This window comes from Arachis ipaensis, chromosome B4 (genome assembly GCF_059453495.1).
Source record: "Arachis ipaensis isolate K30076 ecotype BB chromosome B4, ASM5945349v1, whole genome shotgun sequence".
Lineage (NCBI taxonomy): Eukaryota > Viridiplantae > Streptophyta > Magnoliopsida > Fabales > Fabaceae > Arachis > Arachis ipaensis.
The window spans coordinates 75,899,699-75,921,796 of record NC_142439.1 but is presented as its reverse complement, the minus strand read 5'-3'; the positions used below and the strand labels follow the sequence as shown (position 1 = coordinate 75,921,796).

At 41.3% G+C, this 22,098-nt stretch overlaps 2 non-coding genes across 2 annotated transcripts; one reads left to right on the top strand and one right to left on the bottom strand.

Moving 5' to 3' along the window:
* The first annotated feature begins 2,702 nt into the window (after positions 1-2,702).
* Positions 2,703-2,810, top strand: LOC148567989 (small nucleolar RNA R71). Its single transcript, XR_015882325.1, has one exon. It is a non-coding gene; the product is annotated as a small nucleolar RNA R71 (small nucleolar RNA).
* A 10,746-nt stretch (positions 2,811-13,556) lies between these two features.
* LOC148567988 (small nucleolar RNA R71) lies at positions 13,557-13,660 on the bottom strand. Its single transcript, XR_015882982.1, has one exon. It is a non-coding gene; the product is annotated as a small nucleolar RNA R71 (small nucleolar RNA).
* Between the last annotated feature and the right edge of the window lie 8,438 nt (positions 13,661-22,098).

The following is a 22,098-nucleotide window of genomic DNA, read 5'->3' as shown; positions in this document are numbered from 1 at the left end:
AGGATCATCACTTTATGAATGAGATTGCTCGGTCTTTTAGGGGTTCCATTTTTCCAATGTTGCATGGCAACATTTTTCAATGTATTCCCTTTTTAGAACAAGTGTGTAGCCCTTCCTTTTGTGGTGTCCGATCCTTCTTTGTTTAGTTGTCCAATCCATCCATTTTTATGCTTCTTTTCTTTTTCTTCCTATAAAGATTTAAAATAAGGAAATTAATATCATAAAAATCAAACTCTACGGCTAGAATAATAAAGAGAAGAAAAATAGTTTGTTTATTTATGAATTTCAACTAACTAACTACTTGTGTATCCTTATGCATTTTGGTGGCACCATGGGGTGACACCAAACTTAGTTTGAAGCAATGTGATGAAAAGTTTTGTTCAAAGCTCCAAGAGTTCTGCTTTAAACACCAAACTTGTTCTTCACTATATACTGCATGATAAAGATTTCACCAAGTGTTTATCAAGTTTGGGTTGAAATTCATAAACATTGATTTATTCATTATTTTAAAAACATATAAAACATGGGTTGCCTCCCATGAAGCGCTTCTTTAGCGTCACTAGCTTGACGGTTTTCCCTTATCAGGGTGGTTGGTAGTGCTTAAAGTCCTCCCCTCTTGCTATGGACTTATATCCATTGGTTGGATCAATGATTTCTACATGTTCCAAGGAAAGAACTCTGTTGATAGTGAAGACCTTAGGTAACTGAGATGGTACAGTGGGGAGATTAGGGGGAATATCTGGGAAGTAAGCTGAGACAACTCTATCCCCTGGAGAGAAGTCTTCTGTAGGGATTTTCTTGTTCCTCCACCTCCTTGGTACCTTCTTCTTTGTTTCTTTTGAAGTTGCCTTCCCCTTGGTGACCTCTTTTTCTAAAGGAGTTGTGATGTTGTCTTCACCTGCCTCTAGAGGTTTAGGTTCCTCCAACTTTTTCTTGAGCTGTGGCAATTGCTGTTTTCCTTGTTTATCTATTAAGGGGATCTCAGAATGAACTGGCTGTGCTTCAGTGCTTGTTTCCTCCTTCAGTGTCTCATTATCATTTGTGCTTAGTTCTTTGTCCTCTTGATCTGTTTCTTGTGAGAGTTTGAAAACATTGAAGCTGAGTCGTTCATCATGGATTCTCAATATTAGCTCCCCTTTTTCTACATCGATAAGTGCTCTGGTCGTAGCTAGGAATGGTCTTCCCAATATGATTGGGTGAGTGTGACTCTCTTCCATGTCCAGTATGACAAAGTCTGTTGGGAGAAAGTATTTCCCAACCTTTAGCAACACATTTTCCACCACTCCTATTGCTTGCTTTTGAGTTTTGTCAGCCAGTCTGATGATTACATCTGTGGGCATTATCTCATTGATCTACAGCCTCTTCACCAGGGATAATGGCAATAAGTTTATGCTGGCTCCCAAGTCACATAGTGCTTTATCGAACATAGTTTCACCTATGGCACAAGGGATGTGAAAACTTCCTGGGTCTCTTCTTTTTGTAGGCAACTCAGGTTGAATAAGGGCACTATATTCCTTGTTCATCACTATAGTATGGCCTCCTTTGAGTGAGCTTTTCCTGGGAAGAAGTTCCTTCATATGCTTGATGAATGCAGGCATTTGTTGAATTGCCTTGATGAATGGTATGTTTACATGCAGAGATGCAAACAAGTCTAGGAAACTTGAGTATATTCTCTTTCCCACAGCACCATTGAGCAGTTGAGGGAAGGGTGCATAGAGCTTCAGCAGCTCTTGTTGTGAGATTTCTGGTTCTTGGTGATCTCTATCCTCCTCCTTTGTTGAGTTATTTTCAGGTTGTTCGAAAAGTTTGCCTTGCTTGTCTTCAGTCTCTTGATCACTTGTAGTAACCATTTTGCAATCTTCCCATCTTACTTTCTTTGCTTCTCCTTTGGGGTTTTTCTCCGTGTCACTTGGGAAGCTATCAGTAGGTTTGGGAATCTTCTCAGCTAAATATCCCACCTGGAATTCCAGCTTCCTAATGGTCTCTCCCTGGTTCTTAATATTGGCTCGCACCTCTTCTTTGAACACCTTATTTTCTTGAATCTCTTGGCATATTCCTTCAAGTAAGGCTTCAATCTTAGAGAGCTTGTCATCAATTGATGAGTGATTCAGAGCAGATGTGCTGTTTTGGTTTTGATAAGCGTGTGGAGAAGTGTTGTTGTGGGCGTGTTGAGATGTCCTCTGTGTGAATTACTGGTGAGCTGCATTGTTGTTGGAGTTGTAACGTCTCTGGTCTTGGTTTTGATCTTGCTCACTTCTCCACCCAAAGTTTGGGTGGTTTCTCCATCCAGGGTTGTAGGTCTTGGAATATGGATCATAGTTTTTCCTTGGTGAATTCCCAATGTAGTTGGCTTGCTCTTGACTCTCCTCTGCTTCTTTATTCACTCCTTCTTGGGTTGTTGACGAAGTTGAGATTGCTGCTACTTGGTTCCTCCCCATCTTCTTGGTGAGGTCAGCCAGCTGCTGGGTAATGAGCTTGTTTTGGGCCAACAGAGCATCTACATTGTTTAGCTCCATTACTCCTCTTGTGTTCCCTCTTTCGGAAGCATAGAAGTAGTCGTTCTCTGCTACTGTTTCAATAACATCTATGGCTTCCTCAATAGTCTTCTTCTTGTTCAAAGATCCTCCGGATGAATGGTCTACGGCCTTCTTTGACTCATAAGAGAGCCCTTCATAGAAAATGTGCAACTGCACCCATTGGTTAAACATATCTGGTGGGCACCTCCTTGTTAGGTCTTTAAACCTCTCCCATGCTTCATATAGAGTCTCACCATCTTGTTGCCTGAAAGTTTGGACCTCAGCTCTCAGCCTATTGATTCGTTGAGGAGGGTAAAATTTTGCTAAGAATTTGTTCACGACGTCTTCCCAAGTTGTCAAGCTTTCCCTTGGGAAAGATTCCAGCCACTTGGCTGCTTTGTCCCTAAGTGAGAATGGAAACAAGAGCAGTCTATAGGTGTCAGGGTGAACACCATTAGATTCACTGTGTCACATATTCTCAGGAAGGTGGTCAAATATTGATTGGGGTCTTCTTGAACACCTCCTCCAAACGAACAGTTGTTCTGAACAAGGGTGATGAGCTGTGGTTTAAGTTCGAAGTTGTTGGCATGGATTGTTGGCTTTTGGATGCTACTTCCACAATTTCCTGGGTTTGGATTGATGTAAGAGCCCAAAACTCTTCTATCCTCCCCAGCATGATTTGCTCTACCTCCTCCCCCATGGTTGTGATCCTCTTCTTCATGATGGTTTTCCATGTTGTCTTCCATGTTTGGTTCAAAGAATTCCTCTTCTTCCTCAGCACCAACCACTTTCTTTCCTTTTGCCTCCCTCCTTAATCTAAGGAAGGTCCTCTCAGGTTCAGAATCGAAGGAAGTTGAAGCCCCGCTTCTTCTCCCTGTCATACAACCATCAAGTGCAAGCAAGAAAAGATAGGTGCAGAAAGTATTTGTGTCAGAATTACTGTTAGTTGTGCGTGATGCAATATATCAAACAGTTAGTGGGTTAGCAAACAGAATTGAAAATAACAAAAAAAAACAAAAGAGTAGAGGGGGAAGGGAAGAAGTTTAACTAAAACAGAAAGTAAATCACTCAAACAGAAAATGAAATTCACAAAATAAAAATGCTCAATCTAGTGATCTTCCAATTTAATCATTGTTGATGCACAATCAATCCCCGGAAACGGCGCCATAAACTTGATGCTCAGAAAACTTGTCTCAAAACAAATCTCCCTTCGGCAAGTGTACCGAATTTGTCGTCAAGTAAAAACTCGCAATAGAGTGAGGTCGAATCCCACAGGGATTCATTGATCAAGCAACTTTAATTAGAAGAATATTCTAGTTGAGCGAATCCAGAATTTGGGTTGAGAGTTGCAGAAAATAAAATGGCGGGAATGTAAATAACAGAAAAGTAAATGCTAAAATTAAAGGACTAGAAGTAAATGACTGAAAATAAATTGCAGAATTGTAAATGGGAATAGGGGATTTGCTCATAAAAGTAAATGGCAGAAATTAAAGAGAATGGGTAAGATCAGAGATGGGGAGTTCATTGGGCTTAGGAGATGTTGCAATTCTCCGGATCAAGTTCATTTTCATCTCTTGCTCAATCAATGCACTCATTGATCTCCTTGGCAATCTTAATTGATTGAATTACAATTTCTTGTAATTCAATCTCTCAAATCTTGATCAATAGCCAATTCCTTGGTCAATTACTCATGAGAAGAGATGAAGTATGGTCACTGATTATACCACATGCATTTCCCAAATCAAGTATTGAGAGGGTTATAGTCACATACCCATCCAAACCCAATTTGGTCCAGCATGAGAAAGCATTTCTAGCTTGATCTCTTCATTCCTCTTTCAAGGTTCAGAAGAGATCCAAGTTTGTATAGCTTCTTTTCCAAGATAACTACTCAATTGGATGAAGATCGAAAGCTTTCAAGTAAAATCAAGAGAAAAGATAGAAGAAGAATAATGAAAATTAGTATTGATCCATCAAATTACAACAGAGCTCCTAACCCAATGAAAGGGTTTTAGTTGTTCATAGCTCTTGAAAATGAAAACAAAGATGGAGAATACATCATAAAACTAGAAAATGCAGAGAAAGTAAAATACAGAGAGTAGTTCTCTTTTTCCAACCTCCAGAACTCCTCAACAATTCAAAGCTACTCCTATATATACTACTTCTCTCAGCTTCTAGTTGGATCTTCAAGTCTTGGGCCTTTGGATCTTGAGTTTGAAGCAGTTCTCTTCTTCATTTGGGCTTGGCTTTACTTGCAGAGAGAAAATGTGAAGTGGGCAGAGACTTTAGCTCAGGACGTTAGGGGTGTTAACGTTTAGTGAAAATATGAGTTCGAGAACGTTAGTGACAATCAACTTTCTCACTAACGTTACTAAATAAAAGCCACGTTAACTTCAACGTTAGTGGCATAAACGTTGCCACTAACGTTGCCTCTAAGTCCTTCGCACACATTATTGAGACTTAACATTCCTAATAACTTTGAAAAGCCCCCTTTGTTCCCACGTTAGAGCCCACGTTAACTTAGTTAACGTGGCTCTTTAACGTGGGCTTCCCATCCTTCGAGAACGTTAGTGACACTCAACATTGTCACTAACGTTCCAAGGTGCCCCTATGTCTCACGTTAGAGTCCATGTTAACTAGGTTAACGTGGCTTCTAACGTGGCCATGCTTAGCCATCCCCAACGTTAGTGACAATGTTGAGTGTCACTAACGTTGGCCATTCTTTCACTGATCAACGTTAGCTTCCACATTAACTAAGTTAACGTGGAAGTTAACGTGGCTCCTTGGGGGGTTGTGTGGTTGCTTCCAATGTTAGTGATAATGTTGGGTGTCACTAACGTTGTCGACCACTCTTGCTTATGACGTTAGCTCCCACGTTAACCAAGTTAACGTGGGAGTTAACGTGGTATATTTCTCTTTAGGCCAACGTTAGTGACAATGTTGAATGTCACTAACGTTGGCGTTTCTTCCCCTTTCTAACGTTAGAGGCCACGTTAACTAAGTTAACGTGGACTCTAACGTGGCCACTTATGAGCATTTTCCAACGTTAGTGACAATGTTAAGTGTCACTAACGTTGGCTCAACTTCCCTTCTCCACGTTAGAGTTCATGTTAACTTAGTTAACGTGACTCTTAACGTGGTCAATGATGGCTTCGAGAGCGTTTTTGGCAATCACTTTTCTCATTAACTTTGCAAGTTACCTCCCATTCCTTGCTTCCTTTGGTCCTGAAATCAAGCAATAGAGTGCATCAAAGTTCTAGTCCAAGTCATGGGTAATGCAACATACAATTTGTCACTAAACTCATGCAAAATCCTCATGAAATAATGTAAAATGCACAATGTATGCTTGAATCAAGGTGTAAGTGAATATCTACCCAAAACTAGCTTATTTCCTAAGAAAATGCATGAAACTAACATAAAAACAGTAAAGAAAAGGTCAGTGAAACTGGCCAAGATGCCCTGGCATCAAGTTTCAAACGCCTGCAGACACTCTGTGTCAAACACAAATGGCGTGTCAGCAGCTAGCATGTTTCTCAAAGGTTTTACAATTTTCGAAAAATCCTTTATAAACCTCATATAAAATCCTGCATGCCCCAGAAAGCTTCTAATTGCCTTAACATTGGCAGGTGGTGGTAGTTTTTCAATCACTTCCACTTTAGCTTGATCCACTTCTATTCCCTTGTTTGAAATTTTATGCCCAAGGACAATTCCTTCAGTCACCATAAAGTGACATTTTTCCCAGTTTAAAACCAGGTTGGTCTCTTGGCATCTTTTCTGAACAAGTGCTAAATGGTCAAGGCAGGAGTTGAATGAGTCTCCAAATACTGAAAAGTCATATCTGAAAGGTTGCAGGTGCATTGCACAGACCAAAAGGCATCCTTCTGTAAGCAAACACTCTTGAAGGACATGTGAATGCTATTTTCTCTTGGTCCTAAGGATCTACTGCAATTTGGTTGTAGCCTGAATAGCCATCCAAAAAGCAGTAATATTCATGACATGCTAGTCTCTCTAGCATCTGGTCTATGAATGGTAAAGGAAAGTGATCCTTCCTGGTGGCTGTATTGAGCCTTCTGTAGTCAATACACATACGCCACCCTGTAACTGTTCTTATAGGAACCAGTTCATTTTTTTATTATGAACCACTGTCATGCCTCCCTTCTTAGGAAAAACTTGGACAGGGCTCACCCAGGGGCTATCAGAAATAGGATAAATAATCACAGCCTCCAGTAACTTGGTGACCTCTTTCGGCACCACTTCCTTCATGGCTGGATTACGCCACCTCTGTGGTTGAACCACTGGCTTAGCATTGTCCTCCAATAGGATTTTGTGCATGCATCTTGCTGGGCTGATGCCCTTAAGATCACTTATGGACCACCCAAGAGCTGTCTTGTGTGTCCTTAGCACTTGAAGTAGTGCTTCCTCTTCCAGTGGATTTAAAGCAGAGCTTATGATCACCGGAAAAGTGTCACCTTCTCCCAAAAATGCATATTTTAGGGATGGTGGTAGTGGTTTGAGCTCGGGTTTAGGAGGTTTCTCCTCTTCCTGAGGAAGTTTCAGAGGCCTTTTCAATTCCTCTGAATCCTCCAGATCAGGCTGAACATCTTTAAAGATGTCTTCCAGCTCTGATTCGAGACTTTCAGCCATGTTGATCTCCTCTACCAAAGAGTCAATAAGATCAACTTTCTTGCAGTCTTTTGGTGTGTCTGGATGCTGCATGACTTTGACAGCATTTAACTTAAACTCATCCTCATTGACTCTCAGGGTTACTTCCCCCTTTTGGACATCAATGAGAGTTCGTCCAGTTACTAGGAAAGGTCTTCCTAGAATGAGAGTAGCACTCTTATGCTCCTCCATTTCCAGCACTACAAAGTCAGTGGGAAAGGCGAATAGCCCAACCCTGACAATCATGTCTTCAATCATGCCTGATGGGTATTTAAGGGAGCCATCAGCAAGTTGGAGACATATCCGGATTGGTTTGACTTCTTCAGTTAAACCAAGCTTTCTGATAGTGGATGCAGGTATTCGATTGATGCTTGCCCCAAGATCACATAAAGCTGTCTTGGTACAGTTACCCTCTAATATGCATGGTATCATAAAGCTCCCGGGATCTTTAAACTTTTCTGGGAAGTTTTTCAGAATGACTGCACTGCATTCTTCAGTGAGGAGAACTCTTTCAGTTTCTCTCCAATCCTTCTTATGACTCATAAGAGGGTATTTGCTCAAGTGCCTCTGCAAACAGAATCTTTATTTCAAGAGTCCTGAGATAGTCTGCAAAGCATGCAAATTCCTTATCCTGCTCCTCTTGGCGGAGTTTTTGAGGATAAGGCATCTTTGCTTTGTATTCCTCAACCTTAGTTACTGCAGGTTTATTTCCTACAGAGGTGGTTGGAGAAGCCTTCTTAGAGGGGTTGCTATCAGCACTTGGGTGTGTCTAATCCCTCGCTGGCATTTGAACTCCAGAACTGAGCTTCCATTGGACGTTTGACACCAGCTCCTTGCTTGTTTCTGGCGTTTGAACGCCAGAACTGCGCGTGGGTTGGGCGTTTAACGCCAACTTTGCATCCTTTTCTAGCGCTTGAACACGAGAGTTATTCCTCTCTGGGCTCTTACTGTCTTCAGAGGGATTTTGGATAATATTTTGCTCATCCTCTGTCACTTGTTCTTTTCTTGGCTTTCTGCTGCTCTGAAATGAGGTATTTAATGTTTTTCCACTTCTTAATTGAACTGCCTGGCACTCTTCTGTTATTTGCTTTGATAACTGTTGTTTTGTCTGATTCAATTGTGCTTCCATATCTTTATTAGCATTTCTAGTGTCTTGTAGCATCTCCTTGAATTCTGCTAGCTGTTTTGTTAGAAAACACAATTGTTGATTGAATTCAACAACTTGTTCTAGAGGACTAAGTTCAGTAGACACTGCTTTGGCTTCTTCTTTTATGGAGGACCCACTACTTATGTACAGATGCTAATTTCTAGCAACTATATCAATAAGCTCTTGAGCCTCTTCAATAGTTTTTTTCATGTGTATAGATCCACCAGCTGAGTGGTCTAGAGATATCTGAGCTCTTTCTGTAAGCCCATAGTAGAAGATGTCTAATTGCACCCACTCTGAAAACATTTCAGAGGGGCATTTCCTTAGCATCCGTCTGTATCTCTCCCAAGCATTATAAAGGGATTCATCATCCTCTTATTTAAAGCCTTGGATGTCCAGCCTTAGCTGTGTCATCCTTTTTGTAGGGAAATATTGATTCAGAAATTTGTCTGATAACTGTTTCCATGTTCTTATGCTTGCTGTGGGTTGGTTATTTAACCACCTTTTAGCTTGATCTTTTACAGCAAACGAAAATAGTAACAGCCTGTATACATCCTGATCTACCTCCTTGTCACGTACTGTGTCAGCAATTTGCAAGAATTGTGCCAGAAACTCAGTAGGTTCTTCCTGTGGAAGATCGGAATACTGGCAGTTTTGCTGCACTATGACAATGAGCTGAGGATTTAGCTCAAAACTGCCTGCTTTGATGGGAGGTGTTCATACCCTGGGTCGAGCTATCAGATCCGGGATGTTCAGTAATAAAGCGACCGACCTCTTCAGGTCAGGCTATCCGACCTCTTCTCAAAAAAGGTCGGACGAATCGACAGGAAAACCCAGTAAGGGACCCAAATAGAGGAACACGACCCAAATCCAAAGGCAGTCCAAGCCTATAGAGATAAGGGTGGTTCCCTTAAAAGATAAGTTGACCTCAACTCAAAGATAAGATAAGATAACTAACTTATCTTATCTAAAAAGGTCACTCTACACCATTATAAATACACTGGAGCACCCAGGTATAACTCATACTCTGATTCTACTAAAAACCCGTTTAATACCCATGCTAACCTAAGCATCGGAGTCTCTTGCAGGTACCCCCCACCCTCCGGTGACCAAGGATTAGCAGTGCAGCCAGTCCAACAAGTCGGACACGACAGCTCAGGACGCCCCACCAGCCGGACACGTCATCTCCGACCAGTACAGAAGATCTCGTCCATGATAGACCTACAGTTTCAGGTAACCCTCGGAATATTGGCGCCGTTGCCAGGGACCTGGAAGTCATCCCATCACCATGGCGGACGACCATGACAACGACCACGATTCAGATCTAGAGGATAGAACATCGCACAAAAATGCAGACACTACACTGAAAGATACCCCGGAATCTAACAGGGACAAAAACTCATCAAATCCGGGAGTGATAGAAGCACTTCAAGATCGTTTAAAGCAATTTGAAAAAGAAACCCCGCATCAACGAGAAATCGAGAAGGATCTACAGAGAGAGGTAAGGCGACGTCGAGAATTAGAAGATAAACTTCTAAAACTCGAAGCCGATCTCAAAGCCAAAAGCTACTCGATCCACCCCTGAGGACAACTCACACAAAGATCAAGATCCATTCACTAGGGAAATCATGAAGACCAAAATTCCTAAGGACTTCAAACTTCCGGACATGACCTTGTACGATGGCACTACAGATCCCAACCATCACCTCAACAATTTTAGAAGTAGAATGTACCTCACCGATGCCTCAGATGCAGTTTGTTGCAAAGCTTTTCCAACAACTCTCACAAAGACAGCAATCAGATGGTTCGATAACCTACCTGCAAAGTCCATCTCAAGCTTTGATGACCTAGCCAAAAAGTTCCTGGCCAGATTCTCCATCCAAAAAGACAAAGCTAAGTACGCCCCCAGTTTGCTAGGAATCAAGCAAGGAGATCGGGAAAGTCTTTGCAACTACATGGAGAGATTCAACAAAACATGCCTAGACATACAAAGCTTGCCAACAGAGGCCGCCATCATGGGCCTCATCAATGGCCTACGAGAGGGACCTTTTAGATGATGCCAGGGCATCTTGGCCAGTTTCACTGACCTTTTCTTTACTGTTTTTAGGTTAGTTTTATGCATTTCTTTAGGAAATAAGCTAGTTTTGGGTAAATATTCACTTATGCCTTGACTCAAGCATACATTGTGCATTTTACATGATTTCATGAGGATTTTGCATAAGTTTAGTGACAAATATTATGTTGCATTACTCATGACTTGGACTAGAGCTTTGATGCACTTTGTTGCTTGATTTCAGGACCAAAAAAAAGCAAGAAAAGGGGAGGTAACTTGCAAGATTAATGAGAAAAGTGATTGTCAATAACACTCTCAAAAAAGCCATCAATGCCCACGTTAGAGAGTCACGTTAACCAAGTTAACGTGAACTCTAACGTGGAAAAGACAAGTTGAGCCAACGTTAGTGACACTCAACATTGTCACTAACGTTGGCAATTACTCATAAGTGGCCACGTTAGAAGCCACGTTAACCTAGTTAACATGGCCTCTAACGTTAAAGGGGGGAAGAGAAGCCAACGTTAGTGACACTCAACATTGTTACTAACGTTGGCCTATGGTGCAAAGTACCACGTTAACTCCCACGTTAACTTGGTTAACGTGGGAACTAACGTAGAGGATGAAGAGTTGTCGACAACGTTAGTGACACTCAACATTGTCACTAACGTTGAACCAACCACACAACCCCCAAGAGTCACGTTAACTTCCACGTTAACTTGGTTAACGTGGAAGCTAACGATGAGAAATGAAGGATGAGCCAACGTTAGTGACACTCAACATTGTCACTAACGTTGGGATGGCTAAAAGATGGCCACGTTAACCTAGTTAACGTGGACTCCAACGTGAGACCTAGGGGCACATTGGAACGTTAGTGACAATGTTGAATGTCACTAACGTTCTCGAAGGATGGCAAAGGCAACGTTAGAAGCCACGTTAACCTAGTTAACGTGAGCTTTAACGTGAAGCAAGAAGGGGCACACTGGAACGTTAGTGACAATGTTGAGTGTCACTAACGTTCTCGAAGGTTGACAAGGCAACGTTAAAAGCCACGTTAACCTAGTTAACGTGGGTTTTAACGTGAGGCAAAACGGGTGCATTGGAACATTAGTGACAATGTTAAGTGTCACTAACGTTCCCGAACTTGGACTTTCACTAAATGATTAACACTCCTTACGCCCTGAGCTTAAGTCTCTGCCCACTCCGCACTTTCTCTCTGCAAGTAAAGCCAAGCCCAAATAAAGAAAGGAACTGCTTCAAACCCAAGATCCAAAGGCCTAAGACTTGAAGAGTGAACTAGAAGCTGAGAAGAGTAGTATATATAGGAGTAGCTTTGAATTGTAAAGGAGTTCTGGAGGCTGAAGAACCACTCTCTGTATTTTACTTTCTTTGCAATTTCTAGTTTTATGATGTATTCTCCATCTTTGTTTTCATCTTCAAGAGCTATGAACAACTAAACCCCTTTCATTGGGTTAGGGAGCTCTATTGTAATTTAATGGATCAATACTAATCTTCATTGTTCTTCTTTTATCTTTCCTCTTGATTTTACTTGAAAGCTTTCGATCTTCATCCAATTGAGTAGTTATCTTAGAAGAGAAGCTATTCAAACTTGGATCTCTTTTGAACCTTGGAAGAGGAATGAAGAGATAAAGCTAGAAATGCTTTCTCATGCTGGACCAAATTGGGTTTGGATGGGTATGTGACTGTAACCCTCTCAATACTTGGTTTGGAAAATGCATGTGGTATAATCAGTGACCATACTTCATCTCTTCTCATGAGCAATTGACCAAGGAATTGGCTATTGATCAAGATTTGAGAGATTGAATTGCAAGAAATTGCAATTCAATCACTTAAGATTGCCAAGGAGATCAATGAGTGCATTGATTGAGGAAGAGATGAAAATGAACTTTATCCGGAGAATTGCAACATCTCCTAAGCCCAATGAACTCCCCATCTCTAGTCTTACCCATTCTCTTTAATTTCTGCGATTTACTTTTATGAGCAAATCCCCCATTCCCATTTACAATTCTGCAATTTATTTTCAGTCATTTACTTCCAGTCCTTTAATTCTAGCATTTACTTTTCTGTTATTTACATTCCCGCCATTTTATTTTCTGCAACTCTCAACCCAAATTCTGGACTCGCTCAACTAGAACATTCTTCTAATTAAAGTTGCTTGATCAATCAATCCCTATGGGATTCGACCTCACTCTATTGTGAGTTTTTACTTGATGACAACTTTGGTACACTTGCCGAAGGAAGATTTGTTGAGAGACAAGTTTTCCCCGCATCAAGTTTATGGCGCCGTTGCCGGGGATTGATTGTGCATCAACAATGATTAGATTGGAAGATCACTAGATTGAGCATTTTATTTTGTGAATTTTATTTTTCTGTTTGAGTGATTTACTTTTTGTTTTAGCTAAACTTCTTCCCTTCTCCATCTACTCTTTTGTTTTTCTTTGTTATTTTCAATTCTGTTTGCTAACCCACTAACTGTTTGATATATTGTATCACCCACAACTAACATCAATTCTGACACAAATACTGTCTGCACCTATTTTCTCTGCTTGTACTTGTTGGTTGTATGACAGGGAGAAGAAGCGGGGCTTCAACTTCCTTTGATTCTGAACCAGAGAGAACCTTCCTTAGACTAAGGAGGGAGACAAAAGGAAAACGAGTAGTTGGTGCTGAAGAAGCGGAGGAACAGTTTGAGGAATACTTTGAACCAAACATGGAAAAAAACATGGAAAATCATCATCAAGAAGAGACTCACAACCATGGCAGAGGAGGTGGAGCAAATCATGCTGGGGAGGATAGAAGAGTTTTAGGCTCTTACATTAATCCAAACCCAGGCAATTCTGGAAGTAGCATCCAAAAGCCAACAATCCATGCCAACAACTTTGAACTTAAACCACAGCTCATCACCCTTGTTCAGAACAACTGCTCGTTTGGAGGAAGTGTTCAAGAAGATCCCAACCAACATTTGACCACCTTCCTGAGAATATGTGACACAGTGAAATCCAATGGTGTTCATCCTGATGCCTATAGATTGCCCTTATTACCCTTCTCACTCAGAGACAAGGCAGCCAAGTGGCTGGAATCCTTCCCAAAGGAGAGCTTGACAACTTGGGAGGATGTGGTGAACAAATTCTTAGCAAGATTCTACCCTCCTCAACGAATCAATAGGCTGAGAGTTGAGGTTCAAACCTTCAGGCAACAGGATGGTGAGACTCTGTATGAAGCATGGGAGAGGTTCAAAGACTTAACAAGGAGGTGTCCATCTGACATGTTCAACGAATGGGTCCAACTGCACATTTTCTATGAAGGGCTCTCTTATGAGTCAAAGAAGGCAGTAGACCATTCATCTGGAGGGTTCTTGAACAAGAAGAAGACCATTGAGGAAGCCATAGATGTTATTGAAACAGTAGCAGAAAACGACTACTTCTATGCTTCCGAAAGAGGGAACACAAGAGGAGTGATGGAGCTAAACAATGTAGACGCTCTGTTGGCCCAAAACAAGCTCATTACCCAGCAGCTGGCTGACCTCACCAAGAAGATGGAGATGAACCAAGTAGCAGCAATCTCCACTTCATCAACAACACAAGAAGGAGTAAACCAAGAAGCAGAAGGGAGTCAGGAGCAAGCCAACTACATTGGGAATTCACCAAGGAAAAACTATGATCCATACTCCAAGACTTACAACCCTGGATGGAGAAATCACCCGAACTTTGGGTGGGGAAGTGAGCAAGATCAAAACCAAGACCAGAGACGTTACAACTCCAACAACAATGCAACTCACCAACAATTCACCCAGAGGACATCTCAACACCCCCACAACAACACTTCTCCACATACTTATCAAAACCAAAACAGCACATCTGCTCCGAACCACTCATCAATTGATGACAGGCTCTCTAAGATTGAAGCCTTACTTAAAGGAATATGCCAAGAGATTCAAGAAAATAATGTGTTCAAAGAGGAGGTGTGAGCCAATATTAAGAACCAAGGAGAAACCATTAGGAAGCTGGAATTCCAGGTGGGATATTTAGCTGAGAAGATTCCCAAACCTACTAATAGCTTCCCAAGTGACACTGAGAAAAACCCCAAGGGAGAAGCAAAGAAAGTAAGATGGGAAGATTGTAAAATGGTCACTACAAGTGATCAAGAAATTGAAGACAAGCAAGGCAAAATGTGCAAACAACCTGAAGATAACTCAACAAAGGAGCAGGATAGAGATCACAAAGAACCAGAAATCTCACAACAAGAGCTGCTGAAGCTCTATGTACCATTCCCTCAACTGCTCAATGGTGCTGTGGAAAAAAGAATATACTCAAGGCTCCTAGACTTGTTTGCATCTCTGCATGTGAACATACCATTCATCAAGGCAATTAAACAAATGCTTGCATTCATCAAGTATATGAAGGAACTTCTTCCCAGGAAAAGCTCACTCAAGGGAGGGCAGACTATAGCGATGAACAAGGAATGTAGTGCCCTTATTCAACCTGAGTTGCCTACAAAAAGAAGAGACCCAGGAAGTTTTCATATCCCTTGTGCCATAGGTGAAAATATGTTCGACAGAGCACTATGCGATTTAGGGGCCAGCATCTACTTACTGCCCTTATCCCTGGTGAAGAGGCTGCAGATCAATGAGATAATGCCCACAGATGTCATTATCAGACTGGCTGAGAAAACTCAAAAGCAAGCAATAGGAGTGGTGGAAAATGTGTTGCTAAAGGTTGGGAAGTACTTTCTCCCAACAGACTTTGTCATTCTGGACATGGAAGAAAGTCACACTCACTCAATCATATTGGGAAGACCATTTCTAGCTATGGCCAGAGCACTTATCGATGTAGAGAAAGGGGAGCTAATATTGAGAATCCATGATGAACGACTCAGCTTAAATGTTTTCAAACTCTCACAAGAAACAGATCAAGAGGACAAGGGACTAAGCACAAATAATAATGAGACACTGAAGGAGGAAACAAGCACTGAAGCACAGCCAGTTCATTCTGAGACCCCCTTAACTGACAAACAAGGAAAATAGCAATTGCCACAACTCAAGAAAAAGTTGGATGAACCCAAACCTCTAGAGGCAGGTGAAGACAGCATCACAACTCCTTGGAGAAAAGAGGTCACCAAGGGGAAGGCAACCTCAAAAGAAACAAAGAAGAAGGTACCAAGGAGATGGAGGAATAAGAAGATCCCTACGGAAGACTTCTCTCCAGGGGATAGAGTTGTCTCAGCTTACTTCCCAGATATTCCCCCTAATCTCCCTACTGTGCCATCTCAATTACCTAAGGTCTTCACTATCAACAGAGTTTTTCCCTGGAACATGTGGAGATCATTGATCCAACCAATGGATACAAGTCCACAGCAAGAGGGGAGGACTTTAAGCACTACCAACCACCGTGATGAAAGAAAAACGTCAAGCTAGTGACGCTAAAGAAGCGCTTCATGGGAGGCAACCCATGTTTTATATGCTTTCAGATGATAATGAATAAGTCAATCTTTATGATTTCAACCCAAACTTGACAAACACTTGGTGAATTCTTTATCATGCAGTATATAGTGAAGAATAAGTTTGGTGTTCAAAGCAAACCAAGATGCATGCTGGTCTTGGGAGCTTGAACAAAATTTTTCATCACATTGCTTCAAACTAAGTTTGGTGTCACCCCCATGGTGCCACCAAAATGCATATAAGGAACCACCAATAGTTAGTTAGTTTGTTGAAATTCATAAACAAACAATCAAATCCTTTCTTTCATTTTATTCTAGCCGTAGAGTTTAAATTTTTTTTTATATTAATTTCCTTATTTCAAATCTTTATAGGAAAGGAAAAGAAGCATAAAAAGGGATTGATTGGACAATTAAATGGGGGAGATTTCGCCACTTAAAGAAGAGGGGTTACACACTTGTTCTAAAGAGGGAATACGTTGGAAAATGTTGCCATGCAACATTGAAAAAAAGGAACCCATGGAAGAACACCCATATGATGAGAAGAGATTTAGAAGCTTGCATCATGCATTGCAATACGGGTGGATGGTTGATAAGGAAATCATTTATGAGCTGGGATTTCAAGTTAAGAAGACTGAATGCCCCGAAATCACAGAGAAGGTAGAAAGGAGAAGATGGGAGCTCCTCACTGACCCGGTCACTAAGGTGAATGCAAATCTCGTAAGAGAATTTTATGCAAATGCAGTTAGGTATGATAAGAAAGATGAGTCATATACAAGCTTTGTGAGAGGAACAATGGTGGATTTTGGTCCCATGAGTGTAATGAGGGCATTGAAGCTACGGTCTATACCATTTGAAGAAGAAAGTTACCACTCAAGATTGGACAACAACCCCAATTATGACCAGCTTTTACTAGACCTTTGTGTACCAGGAACTGACTGGGAAAGGGGTGCAGGAAATAAACCAAAGTTCATTAAGAGAACAGATCTCACTCCTGAAGCTAAGGGGTGGTTCGAGCTAGTAAGGAGGTCTATTCTCCCAGCTGCAAACAACTCGGAGGTGAATCTCGAGAGAGCAACAATGTTGCATTGTATACTCAAGGGAGGAGAAATCAAAGTTCATGAGATCATAGCTCAAGGAATTAGAAAGATGGCAGAGAAAAGCGACTCAAGAGGAACATTAGGTTACCCCAGCACCATTTACCGAATATGCAAGAAAGCTAGAGTGGTTTTTGAAGATGAGGACCCCGTTTGGATAAAGGAAGGCATTCCAATAATGGTCCAAAGGATGAATGCTGCAGCACTCCCCCTGCCTCAACGGAAGCAAAGAAAGAGGACAGCTCCTCAAGTAGTTGAAGGACAAGTCTTAGAGGGACAAGCACCACAGACCTTGGACATGCACCAATTACAGGAAGCCATTGATGGCTTATCTAGACAATATTTGGAAAGCCAAGGAGCACAGAAAGAGCTTCAACTACAGATGATGGTGCAGCAAGATGAGTGGCAAAGGCAAATGATGGAACAGCAACTAAGCCAAGGACAACAATGGGGAGAAGCATTCAACAGGATGGAACAAAGGCAAAACGAGCAACAAGAATCCACCCAGAGGCTACTCAACATCCAAGCACATCAAGGGGCACACATACATGAGATGCATCGAAGACAAATAGAACAGGCAGAACTATTGGACGAGCAAAGGGCATTCGCAGAAGGAGTTTACATGAGTCAAACAGGACATCAGATAAATACTCAAGCCAGGCTCGGCTACTTAGTGGGACAGCTGCCAATATTGCATCCAGGAATAGCCATGTATGATGAAATGAAGGATGAATTAGCACGAAAGAAAAGACAAAGGGTGGAAGAGAGTCATGAGTCAGTGAGGAAGGCACTTGAGGATTGGAAGCAAGCAAGATTGGCACGGATGCGAGGAAATGCAAGAGGAAACAAGGAGGACAAGCAAGGAAAAGAGCGTGGACACCCACAACAGTAAAAGGTGGTGGAGTTCCTTCTTTGTTCCATCTTTCTCTGTGTTTTAAATAAGGAAGATCTTGTATGAAATAGAACTTGCTTCCATGTTATGTTTAAACCTTTTTCAAATCATGTTATTTTTAGTTTTTGGTATTGAAGAGATTCTATGTGCACTGGTCTTTATGTCACTGCATCATTACTTCCCTTTCTTGTAAGCTTGTCCCTTTTTAAATCAAATTGAAGAAGAGAAGGATTATGTTTTTAAAAGACCAGAGTGGAGTTCATATTGTGGAAGTGCATTCATGAATCTTTGGGGTAGTCATAAGTTAGCTAAGTTGGTTCAACCACAAGGCTAGGAGGACAACTATCTATCCTGAATACTTTGCTTTGGATACACTCATGAGACTAAGTTAATAACAAGATCCTAAGAAGAGAAAAGGGAAAGAACAATGGAAGTAAAAAAATAAAAGAAAAAGAGTAAACAATAAGGCTAGGCATCAATGGTTTTAAGCTTGAGGCAAGTGTCTCTGGTGCTCCTGTGTGAGGGATCTACTTGGATGAATAAGCTCTTAGGGGTGCCTTATCACTTGGTAACTTGGGTTAACTAACTCGGGATTATCAGCTGAAAGTCCACTATCAAGAGTAACCTTCACTACAGAACACTTAGTAACCCAAAGAGGTGCTGGACACCAAGGTCTCAAGAAAAGAAAATAAATAAACTAAATGCCTGTAGTGTGTATGTATGGGGGATAGGCTTGAGGGAGTAAGTCCTTAGGGGTGTCTCAACACCTAGCACCTTGAACCAACTGGTTCGGGAGTGTTGGCTGAAAGCTTATCTTAAAGAGTTGCCCCCTTACAGAGCACCTAGCCTAAATAACACAAACAACCCTTATAATAACAATAAAAGGATCAATGAATAAAAGTCTCATGGGATATGAACAAAGTGGGTGTTTTAGGACAGAATAAAGGTCTGAAAGCCAGTAATGGAATGAACCTAAGTTGCTATGCATGAAACCACCATAAAATCAGTAATATGACTTCCACAAGGATGACTCATTCCTCTGGATATTCCATTCATCATTCTCTTGTTCCAGTACTTGCTTAGGGACAAGCAAGCTTTAAGTTTGGTGTTGTGATGCCAGGGCATCTTGGCCAGTTTCATGCATTTCTTTAGGAAATAAGCTAGTTTTGGGTAAATATTCACTTATGCCTTGACTCAAGCATACATTGTGCATTTTACATGATTTCATGAGGATTTTGCATAAGTTTAGTGACAAATATTATGTTGCATTACTTATGACTTGGACTAGAGCTTTGATGCACTTTGTTGCTTGATTTCAGGACCAAAAAGAAGCAAGAAAAGGGGAGGTAACTTGCAAGATTAATGAGAAAAGTGATTGCCAATAACACTCTCAAAAAAGCCATCAATGCCCACGTTAGAGAGTCACGTTAACCAAGTTAACGTGAACTCTAACGTGGAGAAGAGAAGTTGAGCCAACGTTAGTGACACTCAACATTGTCACTAATGTTGGCAATTACTCATAAGTGGCCACGTTAGAAGCCACGTTAACCTAGTTAACGTGGCCTCTAACGTTAAAGGGGGGAAGAGAAGCCAATGTTAGTGACACTCAACATTGTCACTAACGTTGGGATGGCTAAAAGATGGCCACATTAGAAGCCACGTTAACCTAGTTAACGTGGACTCCAACGTGAGACCTAGGGGCACATTGGAACGTTAGTGACAATGTTGAATGTCACTAACGTTCTCGAAGGATGGCAAAGGCCACGTTAGAAGCCACGTTAACCTAGTTAACGTGAGCTTTAACGTGAAGCAAGAAGGGGCACACTGGAACGTTAGTGACAATGTTGAGTGTCACTAACGTTCTCAAAGGTTGACAAGGCAACGTTAAAAGCCATGTTAACCTAGTTAACGTGGGTTTTAACGTGAGGCAAAAGGGGTGCATTGGAACGTTAGTGACAATGTTAAGTGTCACTAACATTCCCGAACTTGGACTTTTCACTAAATGATTAACACTCCTTACGCCCTGAGCTTAAGTCTCTGCCCACTCCGCACTTTCTCTCTGCAAGTAAAGCCAAGCCCAAATAAAGAAAGGAACTGCTTCAAACTCAAGATCCAAAGGCCCAAGACTTGAAGAGTGAACTAGAAGCTGAGAAGAGTAGTATATATAGGAGTAGCTTTGAATTGTAAAGGAGTTCTGGAGGCTGAAGAACCACTCTCTGTATTTTACTTTCTTTGCAATTTCTAGTTTTATGATGTATTCTCCATCTTTGTTTTCATCTTCAAGAGCTATGAACAACTAAACCCCTTTCATTGGGTTAGGGAGCTCTATTGTAATTTAATGGATCAATACTAATCTTCATTGTTCTTCTTCTATCTTTCCTCTTGATTTTACTTGAAAGCTTTCGATCTTCATCCAATTGAGTAGTTATCTTGGAAGAGAAGCTATTCAAACTTGGATCTCTTTTGAACCTTGGAAGAGGAATGAAGAGATCAAGCTAGAAATGATTTCTCATGCTGGACCAAATTGGGTTTGGATGGGTATGTGACTGTAACCCTCTCAATACTTAGTTTGGGAAATGCATGTGGTATAATCAGTGACCATACTTCATCTCTTCTCATGAGCAATTGACCAAGGAATTGGCTATTGATCAAGATTTGAGAGATTGAATTGCAAAAAATTGCAATTCAATCACTTAAGATTGCCAAGGAGATCAATAAGTCCATTGATTGAGGAAGAGATGAAAATGAACTTGATCCGGAGAATTACAACATCTCCTAAGCCCAATGAACTCCCCATCTCTAGTCTTACCCATTCTCTTTAATTTCTGCGATTTACTTTTATGAGCAAATACCCCATTCCCATTTACAATTCTGCAATTTATTTTCAGTCATTTACTTCCAGTCCTTTAATTCTAGCATTTACTTTTCTGTTATTTACATTCCCGCCATTTTATTTTCTGCAACTCTCAACCCAAATTCTGGACTCGCTCAACTAGAACATTCTTCTAATTAAAGTTGCTTGATCAATCAATCCCTGTGGGATTCGACCTCACTCTATTGTGAGTTTTTACTTGACGACAACTTCGGTACACTTGCCGAAGGAAGATTTATTGAGAGACAAGTTTTTCCCGCATCATTAGCCAATCCATATCAAAGAAGTACCCCACATCTCTGGACGAAGTGCAAAAACAAGCGGAGAAACACATTAACATGGAAGAAAATTCTCGACTAGGAGAAAACTCAAAATCGAGATTCACCTACCGAAATAAAAATAAAGAGTCCAAAAAGAAGGAAGATCGACAAGGGGAAAAAATTAAAAAATATCATAATTACACCCCCTTCGAGTGTCTCTTGTGGATGTGTACAAGGAAGTCTGCCACAAAGAAAAAATTCCCCCAGCTCGACCACTCAAAGGCAAAAGAGGAGGAGGAAACCGAAACGAGTATTGTGAATACCATCGTGTCCGTGGACATTCCACCAACGAATGCTTCGATCTAAAAAATGTCACAGAAAAGTTAGTAAGAGAAGGAAAATTAGATCGGTATTTGGCCACCCGAGACGATGAGCAAAGAAAAAGGAGGAGGGACGAGGAGGTCAGACAATCCGAGCGATCACCTCGTACGCCAGAAAGACATGTTAATATGATACACGGAGGATTTGTAGGAGGGGGAATCTCCAAATCATCCCGCAAAAGATATCTCAAAGAAGTATATCATGTCGAAGGAAAGGAGGAAGCGTCCGACATCCCTGCAATCACGTTCACCAAAGAAGACGCATCCGGTATCATCTCAGGACACGACGATCCCATGGTCATCACCATCATACTGGCAAACGCCAATCTCCACTGCACATTAATAGACCAAGGGAGCTCCGCCGACATCTTATTCAAAACTACCTTCGCTAAGCTCGGCTTAGAAGAAAAAGAACTTAGAGTATACCCGAACTGCCTGTTCGGACTGGGAGATACCCCACTACAACCCCTTGGATACATCTCACTACACACAACGTTCGGAAAAGGAAACCAATCCAGAACTCTCAAAATAGACTACATCGTGGTCAACGTGAGTTCAGCCTACAACGCCTTGATAGGTCGGACAACATTAAATCAACTTGGTGCAATAGTTTCAACTCTGCATCTATGCATGAAATTCCCAACTGTAGAAGGGATAGCTACAATAAAAGCATATCAGAAGACGGTGCGTCGTTGTTATAACGAAATTCTAAACCTCAGAGGCAGAGGAGTAGAATTCCACACAATCGAACTTGGTGGAGTTCAGAGGCGA